The following is a 17,452-nucleotide window of genomic DNA, read 5'->3' as shown; positions in this document are numbered from 1 at the left end:
CTGCTTCGCTGCCGGTATAGGAAAGCAAGATCTGCTATTTTCACTGATCTGTTGTCTGGGGAACATGACCTATATAATGCATTTTATGAACCTAATTATGCCTAGAGATTAGGGTGTCATGATCAGAATGAATCAAATACTCCTAACTAGACATGTATGACTGATGTTTGCATGAATGCCAAGTGTTTTTTTTAAGAATGATCCTTTTTAATGCTTAGGTTTTCATTGCTCGCTGTTCATTAAGGTTTTAACTTTGACACGTCAGAATGCCATTTTATTGACCGGTATTTCCAAAGAAATACCCACAGATTGCCCCCACTGTAATCTTCTAGATTCAATCCACTGGGACATAAAATTCGTTATCATTTTCTCCCACTGTAATCCAAGGGTAGAAATATATGGCTTTTCCTCAATCTTATCCTATCACAATTCAAGGATGCAGATCATAAAACTCTTTTACACTATTCCCAGGGTGTCATACCAAATGCTCATGCACAAATGAAGAGTTCTCTTTCCATAGGGGACTGCTTCCTACTCTTTGGTGATTGAAGCTTTGTCACCAATCAAGACTTCTTGCCATCTCATTCGATATTTAGAAAACCAAATCTGAAAAATCAGTCTTAATTTAAACTTTTCCTTCTTAGGCTTTTAAACTTTTAAACTTGGTGCGTTCTAGATAATAGTCCTGTTTCAGGTTACTAAATTATTTAGAAATTCCCGGAGTAATATGCAAAACTTCTTTTGTAAAAGTTTATTAGTCCATCAATCATTATTCTAATGCGACATGTTTTTAAAAATAATGACTAGGGCATAACTCGAAAAATAGAAAAGGAATTTATTGATAGCAAGTGTCTTGAAAAGGAAAAGATATTCAAGAACAATGAAGAATAAAGTATTACAAGAACAAACAAATTTTGTATAAGTAATATGAAGGCTAGGTGCCTTGGATATCACAGCTTGAACTTCTCTGTGCAAACTAAGAATCGTTTTGAATTTAACATGTGTTTAGAAGATCCACAGTACTTTGTCGATGCCCCAAGACGTCGCATATCCTTTTCCTATCGATTTGGGTATAGCAAGATCACCACATGCCCCAATCTGATCAATGTTTGGGCTGCCCTTTTCGGGTTTTCAACTCAAATCCCCTTTGGTCTCAAGGCGCCTTTGCGGGTTTTCACCTTGGCCTCTCTATTTTTTTTGATCCAAAGCGCCTTTTGCGGGTTTTCACTTTGATTCCTTCTTTTCCTTCAAGTGAAATATTTTTTAACTGAATCTGAATTTACAGGATTTGGAAAGTTTTTACCATCCATTTCACCTAAAATCAAAGCACCTCTAGAAAAAGCCTTTTTTACAACATAAGGTCCTTTCTAGTTTGACATCCATTTCTCTCTGAAATCTTTTTGTAAATGGAGGATCTTTTTCGACACCAAGTCCCCCTTATGAAATTCTCTGGAACGAACCTTTTTGTTATAAGCTCGCATCATTTGCTTCTGATACATTTGACCATGACGAATAGCTTTTAGTCTTTTCTCTTCTATCAAGTTCAACTGATCATACCGAGATTGGATCCATTCGGCCTCATCCAATTTTAATTCAGCCAATACCCGGAGAGAAAAAATTTTGACTTCAATGGGTAGGACTACTTCCATCCCATAAACTAAAAAAAAAGGTGTTGCTCTAGTAGAAGTCCTGATAGATGTTCGGTAAGCAAGAAGAGCGAATGGTAACTTCTCATGCCAATCCTTGTAAGTTTCAGCCATTTTCGCCACAATTTTCTTGATATTTTTGTTGGCCGCCTCTACTGCACCATTCATTTTTGGATGATACAGTGATAAATTATGGTGCTGTTATTCAAATTCATGCTGTTATTCAAATTCAGTGCGTTGTCCATATAGACACATGATCTCTTTTTTCAAAAACTTACTGACTGCTGACTTCGTAACATTAGCATATGAGGCTGCTTCTACCTACTTAGTGAAGTTGTCAATAACCACGAAAATGAAATGATGTCCATTAGAAGCCTTTGGCGATATTGGCCCAATGACATCCATTCCCCACATGGAAAAAGGCCACGGAGAAGTCATAACATGAAGAGGTGAAGGAGGTGCGTGCATTTTATCCCCATAAATTTGGCATTTGTGGCACTTCTTGGCATAGTTGATGCAATCTCCTTCCATGGAGGACCAGTAATATCCGAATCTCATCATCTGTCTAGCCATGGTGAATCCATTGGCATGTGTTGCACAAATACCCTCATGGATTTCTTCTAAAATTTCCTTAGCCTCCACATCATCCACGCATCTCAACAGTACTCGATCATTTCCCTTTTTATATAGAATCTCTCCATCTAGGACATAATCAATAGCTAACCTCCTCAATGTCCTCTTATCATTCTTTGTTGCCTGATCAGGATATTCGTGATTCTTCACATATAGCAATATATCTTGGTACCAAAGGCGATTATCATTCTCCACTTATTCGATATTGTAGCAGTGAGTCGGGATCTCATAAATACTAATTTGAATGGGCTTCATATCCTCTAATTTATTCACTTCAATCATGGAGGGTAAAGTAGCAAGAGCATTAGCCATCTGATTTTCTTCCCGTAGAAGATAGTAAAAGGTAATGTTGTCAAACTCTTCAATCAATTCCAGAACCAATCTCCGATAACGGATCAACTTGGGGTCTCTCGTTTCCCATTCCCATTTTAGTTGGTATATTACCAATGCTGAGTCTCCATATACTTCTGGTGTCTTGACTTTCTGTTCTATGGCCGCTCGGATACCCATGATACAAGCTTCATATTCAGCCATGTTATTGGTGCAATCAAAATCCAACTTGCTGGTGAAAGGATGATAATCTCCATTTGGAGATACCAAGATTGCCCCAATCCCATTGCCTAACGCATTCGAAGCCCCATCAAAATTTAACTTCCAAGATTGATTTTCTTGTCACATACATCAAGTCTTTATTTGGGAAGTCAAAGTCCAATGGTTCATAATCTTCTAAAGCTCTACTAGCCAAGAAATCCGCTATCGCACTCCCTTTGATGGCCTTCTAACTCACATATACTATATCGAACTCGGATAGCAAGATTTGCCATCTAGCCATTCTTCCATTCAACACCGTTGACTCCATCATATACTTTAAAGGGTCTAATTTTGAAATCAGCCAAGTCGTATGATAAAGCAAGTATTGCCTCAATCTCTTCGTCATCCAAATCAAGGCGCAACACAATTTTTCGATAGACGAATATTTCATTTCACAATCAGTAAATTTCTTACTGAGATAGTGTACACATTTTTTTTCTTTCCAGTCTCATCATGCTGACCCAACACACATCCCATGGAGTTGTCGAACACCGTTAGATACAAAATCAATGGTCTATCCGGGCTGAGCGGTGACAGTACTGGAGTCTTGGATAAATATTGCTTTATCTTCTCAAAAGCTTCCTGACATTCTTCATTCCAAAGACCTGGGTTATGTTTCTTCAAAAGACGAAATATGGGGTCACATTTTTCGGTCAACTGTGAAATGAACCGAGCAATATAATTCAGTCTTCCTAAGAAACCTTGAACTTCTTTCTATGTACGTGGTGGCGGTAAATCCCGTATTGCCCTAACTTTGCCTGGGTCAATCTCAATTCCTTTCTCACTGACTACGAAGCCCAACAACTTTCCTGACCTGGCTCCAAAAATGCATTTTGTTGGATTGAGTTTGAGCTGAAACTTTCTTAGTCTTAGGAACAACTTCCTCAGGACCTGCACATGTTTCTCCTCTGTTCTGGATTTGGCAATCATATCATCAACATAAACCTCAATCTCCTTGTGCATCATGTCATGGGACAAGGCTACCATGGCTCTTTGATATGTTGCTCCCGCATTCTTTAGCCTAAAGGGCATCACTTTATAGCAGAATGTTCCCCACAAAGTAATGAACGTAGTCTTTCTCATATCTTCAGGATGCATCTTTATCTGATTATATCCTGAGAACTCATCCATGAAAGAAAACAATGAATATCCCATCGTATTGTTTACCAACGTGTCAATATGCGATAATGGGAAATTGTCTTTTGGGCTAGCCCTATTTAAATCTCTGTAATCTACGCACATTCGTACTTTTCCATCTTTTGTCGGGACTGAAACGATGTTGGCTACCCATTCAGAATATTTGACTTCTTGTAAAAACCTAGCTTCAAACTGCTTCTTGACTTCCTCTTTTATTTTAAGCGCAATATCAGGCCTCATCCTTCTGAGCTTCTACTAAACTGGCTTACAATCTTCCTTTATAGGTAAGCGATGTACCATAATGTCAGTGCTCAATTCGGCCATATCCTGGTATGACCATGCGAAGACATCTTTGAATTCTTGGAGTAATTCAATGAGGTCTCGTCTTGTTTTTTTGAAAATCTCAGTTCCAATTCGTACCTCCTTTCCTTCTTCCAGGCTCACAACTTCTATTGTTTCCTTGTGAGGTAGAATTTTTTTTCCTCCTGTTCTACCATCTTTAACAAGTCCAAGGATAAACCACAATCTACGTCACCTTCAAAGTCATGCGATCCCTCTAAACACATGTTTTGTTCAAAAGGAAACTCTGAGTTTGCAGCGGCGTCATTCACGTCATCGATATATATGGACCTAATATGGTTATAAAAGAATGTATGAATTTATGTGCAATTATTTGTGCAATATGATAGTAATTATATAATATTTACTCGTATGGAAAGAATAAAGAATATTTGCTCAAAGAATTGCAAAAATTTGTTTTATTAAAATAACGATGCTTGAACGTAAGCCTTTTTCACAAAAGAGTTCTTGTTATTTCTAAGCTAAAACAATACGTTTGTTCTAAATATTACCCTGAGACAATTCTAAAGACTTCAGGTATTTCTTCCGTAGTCCAATTATCTAGAACACTCTCAGGCTCATAAGGACAAATGTCTGACAAACTTTCTTCTTCCTTTGTACCCTCACAAATGGCATTGATGTGCACATTTTCCAGTGTCTCCTCGATGCTTTCCTCAATTGATATCCTTCTCTCAAAATGAATAATACCCCCAGACACGAAGGTTTTGGATATGTAGGGAATTATCATTGGCTCCTATTTGACTTCCTCCCCATTTAAACGTGCCCTTCTTCTTTCTTGCCTTCTTTCCAGCTCCTTTCTTCTATGTTCTCTATCTGGCTTGTACCCTAAACCAAAGTTGTCTTGTTTTTCATTTAGCACCGGAACCCCAACCTCCCCTTGAAGGTATTTCTCTAATACTCTTCTGGGTAAAGCTCCTTTCCCCAACAACAATTGTAAACCCATCTCTGTAGTTTTGGATATTTTAGGCACCAAAATTTTACTCCCTTCAGGAATAAATGTTGCATTTACAAATTCCAGAGATCGAAAGGAACATTCCATCGCCTCATCATTGGTTTCCACATACGGTGCCTCATTGGATACGGCCGCTATAATATCCTCTTCAGCATTTATCGTCACCAAACGACCTTCTGACACCAACTTTAATTTCTGATGTAACAATGAAGGTACGGCCCCCGCCGAATATATCCGTGGTCTCCCTAGTAAGCAATTTTAGGAGGGTTTAATGTCCATCAAAAGAAAATCCACCTCATAAATCGTTGGGCCAATCAATAAAGGTATCTCAATTCTTTCCATGACTTTTCTTTCTGTACCATCAAACGCCCTCACTATATTTTGACATGTTTTCATGTGCGACCTGTCTATGGGAAGCCTGTTAAGTATGAATAATGGTAACACATTCAAAGCTGATCCATTGTCAATTAATACTCCTGGCAAAGTATACCCCTTGCATCGTGTAGTGATATGCAAAACCTTGGTAGACCCTATGCCCCCAGGTGGTATCTCATCATCGTTGAAGAATATGAAGTTATCAACACTGATATTATTGACCAACCGATCCAATTTATTGACAGAAATATCATTGGCTACATGGTTTCGTTCAATACCTTCATCAACGCACTACGGTGTACTTCGGAATTCAAGAGCAAGGCTAGTACGGATGTGCGAGCCGATTGTTTGCATCTGTTCGACCATATTATACTCACTATGCTTCAAAAATTTGAGGAACTCCACAGCTTCTTCCTTCTTCACTGGCTCATTGATAGATAGCACAGGCTCATCTACTTTCCTTTTTTGTTCCACTGCTATAGCCTTTCCTTTCAAAGGTTCTGGATCGGTACTCACACCTTGGTCCTTTGCACTCTCCTTTCCAAGGACAGTTGTATTGCACTCGTAGTTCCATGAAACCCTCTTACTATCTTGGTAAGAAAATGTTGCAGGTTTCTTATTATAATCCTTAGTGTTACTGGCATTCTCACTTCATTATTCTTTGGTTATGAAATGATGACCACCGGTTGCGCTACTCTTGGAACCTTCGTGGATTCGGATGTGCAGATAGTCCCTTCCTCCTTAACTTCTTCGTAAAACTCTATTTCCTTGTTATCCATCATGCCTTGAACCAAAGCTCTGAATTCTGTACATTCTTGAATCTCATGTCCCTCCTCATAATGGAACTCAAAGTAGTTTTCCACCCCTTCAAAGCTTCTCTCTGAAACAAATAATCCCCTTTCTACCATCTTCCTCCAGACCCATCTCAAAGGAATTTTCACTTCTGCAATATCTTCCTTGATTTTTCTTCCCATGCTCCCACCTATCATGTTTACTCCATTATGATCAGGTAACGGATTCTCTGTCTTAGGTGAATCATCCAATTTAACAATGTCCATACTTGCAAGTCTTTCAACCAGCTTTTTGAACGTCGTACAATGTTCTATGGAATGCCCTACGATTCCCGCATGATAATCACATTGTGCGTTTCATCGTACCACTTGGGGTACGGAGGCTATAGAGGTTCTAAATAAAAAGGAGAAACTATGTGTGCATTGAATAACTTTTGATACAACTCCTTATACGACATTGGAATAGGCATAAATTGGGGCTTTCCTTGCTTTGCCTTGTGTCGGTTCTTTGTTTGTCAACAGCCACCATTCTTGGGTGATTCACCATAATCGTCTTTGAATAACTGGCGTTATTAACCTTATTTTCCTTTTTCTTCGATGCTGACCTTCTGCTACTTTCTCCCGCATCTATCTTTCCGCTTCTGATAGCATTTTCTATCATTTCACCATTCATAATTATGTTGGAAAAGCTTTTAGTAGTACTTCCCAACATGTGAGTAATAAATGGGGCCTTCAATGTGTTAACAAAAAGCATCGTCATCTCTCTTTCTAGAAGAGATGGCTAAACTTGGACGGTAACCTCTCTCCATCTATGTGCATATTGCCTAAAACTTTCACCAGGCTTCTTTTCCATGTTCTGTAGAGTGATTCTATTAGGTACCATGTCAGTCACGTGATTATACTGCTTTCTGAATGCCTGTGCTAGATCTCTCCATGAATTAATCTGGGTACGGCTCAATTGATTGTACCACTCGGATGCTGCCTCTGTGAGGCTATCCTGGAAGCAATGTATCAGCAACTGGTCGTTATTAACATACCCAGTCATCCTTCTGCAAAACATAGTAATATGGGCTTCGGGGCTACTAGTTTTGTTGTACTTCTCAAACTCTGGCATTTTGAATTTGTGAGGGAGTACTAAACCCGAAACCAAGCTCAATTCTCTAGCGTTAATTCTATGGTAACTCTCAGTACTTTCCATCGCTTTAAGTTTTTCCTCCAACCATTTATACTTTTCTTCGAGCTATTTTGGCAATTCATCCTTCATTTTCTCAACTGTTTCGTCGAAGTCAGGGATAACGGGATTAGTAAAGTTGTCTCCGGGGTTAGAGCCTAATCTAGCTTGAAAGTTTATTGGTGTTACAGCACCGTCTTGAGACTGCTGAGGCTTGATGATGATGGAGGATTTGCGCAGATATACCTCTACTTGCTGAGGGGTAAGGCCTGGGGGATAAATAGGTCCCTCGCTGTCTCCTTCTTCAATATTGAGCACAGAGCCCTTCCCTTTATCAACTCCTCCAGTCAACAACTGAGTCAACTTAGCCATCATACTCCCCTGAGATTCCATCATTTTATCCATCACTTTTTGTTGAATCTTCTCAACCTGCTCATTCATTTGTTGTTGAAGCTCATCTTGCATTTCCTTCTAGAACTGTTCTAGCCTTTGATCCATGTCTTTAGTTTTCGAACGAGTACCGTAACGGTGTTTGGTAGGTTGATTGGTTTCCAGATTAACTGAGGAGTGATTTAAATTAATTAGAATCTTTTGATGTATTTTTTAATGCATATGAAACAATGCAATGCATGAAATGAATGCAAAAAGACGTTAATTTTGATTCAATTCCATTTAAGAAAACTTTACTAGAAATTAAATTCCTTTACATAAAGTGAATTACAAATAAGACTTTGCCCTAGTACCCAAAACTCTAATCTTCCTAAGTAACAAAGCTAATCCTTGCCCCCGATCCGATTTTAATCTATACTTCACACTCAGCATGTCAGCCTGTACAGCCAAAGTCTGTATATGATTAGCTACTTCTCGAATCTAGACCACAGCTTCCTCCATAAGATGATCTCTGCTCTTAACTTGACTCTGAAAGTAGTGGAGTTGTTCATTATTACGACTTTCATTTACTTTCAAGTACTTGATCTGGATCTCAAAATTTTGCAGCGCCGTTTCTAGCTCTTCGATTCTTTTCTTTATTTCTTCAATCTTGCTCAAGCTTGCTTTCAACTCTATCGCGGGATTTCGATTTTGATACTGACGAAGACATCCTTCCAACACGATCACCCTATCCTTCAACTCGCATTTTTCCTTTTGGATTTCTGACAAATTCTTTTCTAAAGTCTTGTTTCGCCTCTGCATCTCTTGGAATTTCTGTTCCCATCTATCGGTTTTGTCATTTTCTTCTCGAATTTCTACTCCCCACTGTTCTGAATTTTTTCCCAGCCCGACAGTTTTCATTGACAGACGCAACTTTTTATAATCCGTCTTCAGACTACCCAGCTCCTTCTCAGCCTTGTTTTTCTCCTTCTTTAATTTCTCAGTTTCAAGCTTCTAAACGTCTATGTCCAATCTCAAGTTCGTCTTTTCCTCCTCCATTTGCTCTATCTTTTTTTCTAAATTCGCATTTATTCTCTCAAAATCTTGTCTTATGATTTCCAACTCAGAATGGATGACTCGCGAATGCTCTTCTATTGACTGGCGACTTTCCTGACTTACCTTGGGTATATTGTCATTGATTCTCCTATCCCACCATTCATTATACTTAGGAGTTATCATCGGACCTACAGCTAACCCCTTCATTCGATGAGTCTGTTTCCACGCACTAGACATCTCTTGAATTTTCTTTCTATAACCACCATCTCTGTACAAAAATTCACAATCAGCTATCCCTTGGGTCGCAGGTATAAATTGTCTTGACCTATATTGCCTTAGCACCAATAATGAGGCATATCCAATAGCTTCCCAAACTCCAAGCAGTGGAACCCAATCGAAGTTACCGCACCTATACAAGATCTCATCTGGTAACAGCCAAAGAGCTCTCCACTCAACGTCTTCCTCCTAAAGATTTTGAAGAATTACCATCCACTTCTCTTCCGAAATGTCATCTCTCCTGGGCGTAGCTACTATCTCCTTTAGTGGTGAATAATTTTTAGAGAAAACCCGATACGAAACCTTATCCACCTTCCAAAAGTGACCGTGAAACCATGCGAGTAGAAGCTGTGCACTTCCAATAAATCTACCCTTACCGGTTTTTCGGCATGCACTAAATAACCTAAAGGTTTCTACCAAAATCGCGAGAATCGACGTAACCTTCTTATCAAGCCGGTCGAATAAATCGGTGACTGCTTCATCCACATACCCCAAGGCTTTAGGGAAGAGAACCAAACCGTATATACTTAAAGCAAAGACATCTAACCTCTTTCTCACGTCTAGGTGTGTTAGAATTGCATCTTTCAAACTTCTCCAAGGAACGCATTTACTACCCCCCTTTTGCTTAATCCGTGCAGCAACCCACTGCTCACTCATTCCTGTTATACTCATCAGCTTCTTTGAAAAGGTTGGCACATTTACTGCTCTCGAATAGACCCTGCCCACTTGAAACTTTGAACATCAGAGTAAAGTCATATATTCCTCTATCGTAGGCACCAAATTGACATTCCCAAATGTAAAGCAGCTGTAAGCAGGATTTAAGAACTGGGCGAGGGCTTGAAACAAATGCTTGTCTTCCTTTACATCAAGAAAATAAGGCAGATCCCCATAATTATTATAAAATAGCTGTCTAACCTCATCACTCCACTGACCCCAGATTTCTTTCAATTCTTGCAAATTGTTTTGAGTTACAATGATGTGCGTAAAGTCCCATAATTTCGATACATGCCCGTCAGCCAAACTATCACCCTTTTCTTGCTGTGTTGTTTCAGACTAAGTTCGGACAGCCGCATTATCCTCCACTTTATCAAGAAACCCTTTTTCCATGATAAGCTTTCTACCTAGCAACTGAATATGAACCGATGCCTTTTATGATGAAATGAAATGCCATGTCATGCAATCAAAATAAAACACAAAAAGTCAGTGTCATATAACAATATAAAATATAATCAAGAAATAGTAAAACACCTAATTGGATATCTACTAGGGTTCAGTATAGTTCTACCTAGGGTGGATTCCTAAGGTTCATTATATGAAGTTCGGCTTCTAGGGTAAAGGTACCCGAACCAGCAGATTCCTTGATCCTAACCAATTATAGGCTCATATAGATCAAGTTCAGTTTAGGGAAATACATTTCCCTATGGCTGCATGGAGATGAAAATCTCACGAAGACATAGGTACGGATGTATCCCGGAAGCAGTTCACTACCCTGCACGGAGGTGAAAACCTCACGAAGAACTAGTTTCTCGCTCCCACTTAAAATGGTAAAATCATTCAACTCATGTAATGTGTAATGCAAACAATACTTAAATCCATGAATGCAAAAAGATATCATGAATTTTTTTAAAAATACTTTCTCGACTATAAGACAAAAATTAATCAACTTTGTGGCTCGACTCTCTTTTTTTTTAAAAAAAAGTCCCCAGTGGAGTCGCCAAGCTGTCGAAACCATTTCTATTTTGGAAAAAAATAAAAATTAGTTGACGACTTTAAAAAAAATTGGGAGTCGCCACCAATCTTTTATTGAGGTGTGATTGGATCACCTAAAAAATAGCTTTGGTCTACGAGTTTTAGAAAAATGGATCCGGGAGTAGGTTACGTACGAGGAAAGATTAGCACCCTCGTAACGCCCAAAATTGGTACCTAGTTAATTAATTAGTGTCTTAATGTCGAAAATTTAAAAATATGATCCTTAATAAAAACTTTAAAAAAACGTTACTTATTAAGACTCTTATCATTTCGGAGAAAGAAAATGTCACACCCAATGCGTTAGGGCACAGCATTCTAATTCCTCAAAAATGAATTAGTCCAAAATACTCGTGTAATAAAATTTAAAAGAATATCCATTTGTTTAAGATTTATAAAGAAATCGCGGCCCAATACGTTAGGGCACAATTTCTCAAAATCCTAAACTTGGAATATTTCCTTTGTTATTATTTTTTTAAAAAAAAAATTTGTCTCGAGAAATCAATACGTCACATCCAATACGTTAGGATACAACATATTAAATTCCCGATAACAAGCTTTTCATTTTATTTTTTGATTAATGAGTAATTTTCGATTGTTAGATTTAACGAAGAAAATTGAAACCCAATACGTTAGGGCTCAATTTCCTTGAAAATCCTAAATACGAGTATTATCTCAATTTTGAAAATTTTAAAATCGAGTAAAAAAAATGATGTAATGCTACATTAAGTGTAAAATACAATAATAAATACAACAATGGCATAGAAATAAACGAAATTAATGTACATAAAAAACAACGACATGTAAAGTATCAAATGAACAAATTATAAATGAAAACATACATCAATAAGCAAATGAAGAAAATAAACAACAAAAAAAATATAAAGAAAAAAAGGGTACAAAATATATACATGAAATTATAAAGAATAAAAGACATACACATGAGTTTACATATAAAATTTTGGACTATAGAATTTATAACAAAATATATATAATGCATTTACGAAAATAAAGAAAAATATATAAATATACATATATATATTATAACATATGTGTTGAAACTATAAGTTTGTATTTTCATTTTTAAGGACAAAAAATAAAAATAAAAAAAAGATATGTACGTATATATATAAATATAAAAGAATATTCATTAGAAAAATACATATAGATTAAAAATAATTGAATAATATCTATTGTCGAAACTATTTTTTGAAAACAAAAATTTAGTTGTCGACTTTAAAAAAATAAAAATTGGAGTTGCCACCGATCCTTTATTGAGGTGTGATCGGCTCACCTTAAAAACGACTCTGGTCTACGAAATTTGAGAAAACGGGTTCGTGAGTCAGTTACGCACGAGGAAGGGTTAGCACCCCCGTAACGCCCAAAAATCGGTACCAAATTGATTATCTAATGTCTTGGTGTCGAAAATTAAAAAGATTTTGTTAAACTCAAATGTTGAAATCCGAAAAGGATAACCAATTATTCAAGTCATGCGAAGAAATTGAGACCCAATACGTTAGAGTACAATTTCTCAAAATCCCCGAATTTTGAATATCACTTTTCAATTATTTTTTGAAGAAAATCTTTATTTCGAGAAAATAATATGTCATGCCCAATGCGTTAGGGCATAACATATTGAATTCCCGAAAATAATTTTTGTATATAAATTTTAAATAATGAATATTCTCGGTTATTCGGAATTAACGAAGAAAATCAGAACCCAATACGTTAGGGCTCAATTTTCCTCGAAAATTCCTAACTTTGAATATCGTTTTTTATTTTGAAAATCTTTAAATCATAAAAGAAATGTTTTGACAAAATCAAAATGTATTTAAAAAAAGGTACTAAAATGTCAATGCAATAACCTAAACTATACATGTATATGATATATATATAAATGATATATAAGTGGATTCTACTAGTATGTATATGACCATTAAATAAATATAAAAAAAATGCATAATTATTATAAAATGTTAGTGCATACATATATATGAATACAAAAGTCATGAAAATAAAATAATAATAAAATACATACAAAATATATTCGTACGTTTAAAAAAATAATAAAAGTATAATATATTAATAAATTATGAAAATATGAAAAGATATACATAAAAACATACGAACATATATTTATAATAATTTGAATAATGTAAGAACATGTATATTTTAAAAGAAAAATATATAGGATTATAAAAATATGAAAAAAATTTATAAATATCATAAAATAATAATGCATGTGCGATATATACAAATTATAAAAAATAAAATGGTATAATAATAAAATATATGAACTATATATATATTTAAAACATTTATAATATACATATATATATATTAACATACATATATATGCGCACCTGTACATACAATAATAATATAATAATAATTATAATAATAAACAATAAAAACAACATAATAAAAATAAGCTAATAAAAAAAATTTAAGGACCAAATTAAAATGTCAAGCAGAAGTTGAGAGCCGAATTTTGAAAATAAAAACAAGAAAAGGAGTGAGCTAAAACAGGTGCAATAGATAAGGGACCAAAAGAGAAATTTTCCAACCCGCCCAGAAACACTGCACACTATTGGATTAAATTAAAACATTAATAAAGTTTTATGGAAAAATTTGAAAATAATAAAGAAATAAGAAAAAATGATTTTAAAAACATGAAGGACCTAAATCGTAAATAACCCATCTACTTAAAACACGCGGATCTGATCGGGTTTCTGGGTCGGGCCACGCAGGCATTCGAGTACACCAAATACGGCGCCGTTTTAAAATCAATTAAAAAAAAACCTTTTTCAAACCCTAAAAACCATTTTTCTTTCTTTGTCATTGTGCCGTATCTCCTCCCCCAAAACTCTTCCCCTGTTTCGATTGTAATGAAACAAAGGGATCCAACAACACCACGCTGGTAAGCTTTACTCCCATTCTTTAATCTCTTTTGTTTTAGAAAGCAAAAGAAAAACAAAAGTAAAATGAAAATGGTAAAAGAACAGAAGAAAAGAACAACAAGCCGTCACCTTCAAAATTATCTTTTATTTCTCTTGTATTTTCTTTTTTAATTTTTTTCTCAAAAATTTGCTAACCCCTTTTACAGATTCTATTTCCCTTTTTATAACCCCGAATCCCTTTGTATTTTGCTGCGTGTATCATCCTCTTCCTGTTATTTGCGGTTTGCAGATATGTGGGCGTGGTGCGAGTGGACGTGCCAGTGAAGACGTGGGACGGTTTGGGAGACTGCCGAACGTGGGGCGACTACTGTTAACCGCTGCTTAGGGCTAGGTTGGGATGTAGGGTTTGGTTTAGTGACTTGGGCCTTATTGGGCCAAATGTAATTGGGTCGTTGTTTTATTTTTTTATACTTATTTATTTGGGCCCGGGCTAAATATCAAAATATAAAAAAAATGTGTATATGTATAAATATGAGAAAAATATTAGTTGGAAAAAAATAAGTATGTACATAAAAAATAAATATACATGCATATATATATAGATTTAAAAAAATAATTACATATGAAAATTATAATAAAAAAATAAAAATAAAAATAATTACATTATTAAAATTAATTAATTTTAAGATAAATATAAAAAAGACTAAATTGAACTGCAAATAAAAAATCTGGGGTAAATCCGTAAATAAATAAAGCTCAAAGGACTAATTTAAACGCGCGAATTACATAGAGGGGCTGGAAGGGAAATTTTCCCTTCTCCTCTAAAACGGCGCCGTTCAAAGGAGACTAAATTGAAATTGAAAATAAATTAAAGGGATAAATTAAAAAATAAAAACCTAATTGTAAAAATATTAGAAGGCGGAGGGGATAAAAGCGCAATTTACCCATTCGCTCAGAAACGCGAGAATCCTAGGCCGGGTCGGGTCGGGTCAACCCATGCCCAAAACGACATCGTTTCAATTGGCTATTTAAACAAAAAATCCATTCAAAATTTTATTTTTCCATCATCGGCCAATCGTCGGCCACCGCACCAACTGCCAGCCTTCGGCGACGGCACCGCCGTCTGCGTTGGCCAAAAAAGGGAAAAATTCCTTATTCGGCTCTTTCGGCCCTTTTAAACCCTAATCCGGGCTAAAAACTCCTAAAATCAACGAAAAAACCCTAGAAACCTTTCGACTTCTAGTTGTCTATCCTCGGAGATGGACCTCGGCCTTCCAAACGGCAGTTGGGACTCAAATACAGGTTGTTTTACTTCGTTTTGTATATATATTTATTTGTATGCAAATAAAAAAAATAGTAAAACTAAAGTAAAGAGAAAAAATATAGACCTTTGGATCGATTTCTATTCTTTCAATATTGAATTCTCTGTTTGTATTTGCTGTGTAAATAATCATTTTTTATTGATTTTCGGATCCGGTCCTGGTTATAGTGTATTCAATGGCCTTTTATAGCCATAATAATAATAAAAAAGAAAGAAAGAAATCTGTTGATATCTTTGATTTGCAAATCCGTGATTTTGTTTCCTTCTCTGTGTTCATTCCTTGCAGGTGAAGATTCGGCTGCGACGCAAACGGGCTAGGTGGTTGCGGCGCAGATGATTTAGAAACCCTAGGGTTTCTAATATATTTTTTGGGCCATTGTATTTGAGCCTATTTCGTTGTAATTGGGTTTGGGCCACTATTTGTTTTATTAATTGGGCCATATAGGTCTGTCTGTAATACGGGTCTTTTAGACCCGGACAAAATCTGGCATGTACAATTAATTTGAATTTTATTGAAATTTCAATAACCAAAATTAAAAATAATTAAACGAAGCGAAATCGATTGAAGGATTATACTACAAATATTAATGAGATAAATTAGATCAATATCCATACTTTACTTATGTATTGTATATAATGTATAAAAAATAGAAATAAAAATAAATAAATAAAATATTTAGAATATATATAAAAAAATAAAATAGATATAATATATAAATAAATTGAATCTAATATTAAATATATAAATAAATTAAACCAAAAGAGTTTCCTCTTTTTCTTGATTTATTCTGCAAAGATTTAACTCAAATTAATCCCTAATTGGAAGTTTCAACAAGATAATAAACAGATTGTTGACCTTTGGAAAGAATTGGAAAGAAAAGGGGAAAAAGTTGATTTCATGAAGTCCTATATTAGAGGGATTAAGTCAAATTAATCCATTTAATAATAAAAGGGATCAACATGTTGTCCGTATTATTAAAAAAAATTAAATTAAATTAAATTAGAATAGAGTTAATAAATTTTTTTGGATAAGTAAAATGTATTTCATGCAAGCAAATTTTTTGCTACATCACAACTGTTTAGAGGCCTAATCAACCTCTCAACCTACAAAATCAGTATCAACGCTCATTTACATCAGCTCCCATTTTCTTCAAATGTCATTAGTATTATCTAAAGCAACTCTAAAGTTTACAATGCTATCACGAGTAAAACATTTAATCAATGCAAACAAAGAATGAACCGATCTAAGATTGCCACCATGAACTCTACGATTTCTTTCTTGCCAAACAAAATAGATAAAAACACACTATGCAAGAGGCGTAATGGAATAGAGGCGTAATAGCAATTCAATTGTTTGGTTGAATGCAATGGAATAGAGGCATAATAGTATTCTTGTGTTTGGTTGAATGGAATGGATGTGTAATAGCATAAGGAAAAACTAAAATGACTAGAATACCCTTAGTAGAAATTTGTTTAGGTAAATGATTATTGTTATTGTTATTAAATTTTAATAAGATTATTAATATCAATAATAAATAATTTAATCATATTTTAACATAATTATTATTAAATATATTTTAATTAAAATATATAATTTAATAAAATTCTTAATATTAAATATTTTTATATGAATTTACTAAAATCATAATATATAATAATATAAAATATAATTTAAAGTTATTATTATTAAATATAATTTAATAAAAATATATAATTTAATAAAATTCTTAATATTAAATCTTCTTATATGAATTTACTAAAATCATAATATATAATAATATAATATATAATTTAAAATAATTATTATTAAATATAATTTAATAAAATTCTTAATATTAAATATTCTTATATGAATTTACTAAAATCATAAGATATAATACTACAAAATATAATTTAAAATTATTATTATTAAATATAATTAGATAAAAATATATAATTTAATAAAATTCTTAATATTAAATATTCTTATATGAATTTACTAAAATCATAATATATAATACTAAAATCATAATATATATAATTTAATTTTTGAATGAATGCAAATGATTCACTATGAATGTTTCATTCATAAGATCTCCCCCGCTGTAACTTCTTCCTAGATAAAGATTGAAAAACAATAGCAAACAAA

The 17,452-nt window shown here is 34.6% G+C and overlaps 1 long non-coding RNA gene across 1 annotated transcript; it reads left to right on the top strand.

The window, feature by feature from the left end:
- Positions 1-13,915: 13,915 nt before the first annotated feature.
- On the top strand, positions 13,916-14,463 carry LOC107947564 (uncharacterized). Its single transcript, XR_001697170.2, has 2 exons — positions 13,916-14,023; positions 14,293-14,463. It is a non-coding gene; the product is annotated as an uncharacterized lncRNA (long non-coding RNA).
- Positions 14,464-17,452: the final 2,989 nt, after the last annotated feature.

The sequence above is a fragment of the Gossypium hirsutum genome, chromosome D12 (assembly GCF_007990345.1).
Source record: "Gossypium hirsutum isolate 1008001.06 chromosome D12, Gossypium_hirsutum_v2.1, whole genome shotgun sequence".
In the NCBI taxonomy this organism is placed as follows: domain Eukaryota; kingdom Viridiplantae; phylum Streptophyta; class Magnoliopsida; order Malvales; family Malvaceae; genus Gossypium; species Gossypium hirsutum.
The sequence above is the reverse complement of the archived record's forward strand: the minus strand, read 5'-3'. Positions and strand labels throughout refer to the sequence as shown.